We start from the raw sequence: 1,523 nt of genomic DNA, 5'->3' as shown, positions 1-1,523 counted from the left end.
CGTAATTTTAATGCAAAAAAAATATTGCCCCCCCCCCAAAAAAAAAAAAAAGTTTTGCCGGGTTGACCGACTCTTGTCATCGAAACAAAACAACGAAAAGCAAACAAGCACCGGGAGCTTTCCAGGGTTATCTCTAGATAAACGCAAATATTTCCCTTTATAGGGAATCGTGCGGTATCTGCGTCTCTATCAGCAAACTGCTGTTCTGTGCGCGTGAGAATTAAATATCGGGGATGCTGGCAGGAGAGACGTCATTATCTCGACAGAGAATAATGCAGAGCTGGTCTTTTAGGGTTTAAAGGAGAGGGGGTATTTGGTGAGAACTGAATTTCAGCGCAGATGTGTGCGAAGGCAGCTCCAGCGCGCAAGGCAAGCTGCCCGCTTTCCCCCGCGTCCCTCCCCTGCACGCCCGGCTCCACCACCGTGGTTTGGGGGGGGGGGGGGAGAGACCTTCTACCAGATTTCCCTTTACAAAATACGCACTACACAATTTTTCATTTCAACTCGAGCGTTAAAGTTGGTGTTTTATCGAAGCTGCTTTAATTTGCAGCCTTTGTCCTGTTGGACAGCCCTCGGGGCAGTGGCCGGCAGGGCAGCCGTACCCTGCTGTGGATCCCTGGTCACGATTGTCACCGTTACGTTAATAAGTGCGTTTTAAAGGTACTGGAAATGGCACATGAAAAAAAAAAAAAAAGTAAAAAAAAGAAAAAGGCAGCGGGGGAAGGAGCTCTGAATAAACGCGTTTGAAAGCAATTTCCCTGGTAGACCCCGCTTGTCTTTCGCTATCTTTCCCTGAGACTTTTTTTTTTCTTTTTTGCTTGCAAACTTTTGGAAAGTAGTTTTCTTTGGGTGAGTTTGAAGGTAAGTGTCTTGTCCTATTTCCAGAGCCTTTGTCCGAAAGAACAGGGGGACTGAGAGCGGAGGGTGATTTTTCTTCATGAGCATTTGGGGTTTCTTATGCCTGCCACACCGAAGCCGGTTTTCACAGCGTTGTGTATCTTTACTTTGTGCTAAATACGCAGCAGTCCAAGAGAAGATATGCTGAATTTTGTATCGTTATTTGCAGGGAAAAAGGTGAACTTACAGCGAATGTTAAAGGAGATAATTCTGAAATATTTTCCCTTGGCAATTTTGGCTCTAGGCTAGTGCATGAGTGGAATTTAGCTCAACAAATCTCTTTTAATATATGGATTTGTTATAGGCACATCAAAGACAACTGAGGCAGTAGACTGTTCTTATCTCAGCTGGAGCTGCTGTAGCAAAAATCTGAACAAATGTACCTGGAGGAGAAAAATATGGTGACAACAGATTGTTCCATGGCTTTACTGCTGATTGGCAGAGATAAACACAAAAACAATTTGGGAGGATAATTGCTTTAATGAAAAGTGTAATAATTAGAACATTTTTCATTCTGAAAGTCCATCTGCTGAAAGGGACTCTGCCTTTTCATTACAAAAGAATCTGTTTTAACAAAAGAAAGTGGTTTGACAAGTTTGAACAATAAACAAAAGAGAAATGGAAAA

The sequence above is a fragment of the Aptenodytes forsteri genome, unplaced genomic scaffold (genome assembly GCF_000699145.1).
Source record: "Aptenodytes forsteri isolate BGI_AS27 unplaced genomic scaffold, ASM69914v1 Scaffold86, whole genome shotgun sequence".
NCBI classification, from domain to species: domain Eukaryota; kingdom Metazoa; phylum Chordata; class Aves; order Sphenisciformes; family Spheniscidae; genus Aptenodytes; species Aptenodytes forsteri.
This window is presented reverse-complemented; position numbering follows the sequence as displayed.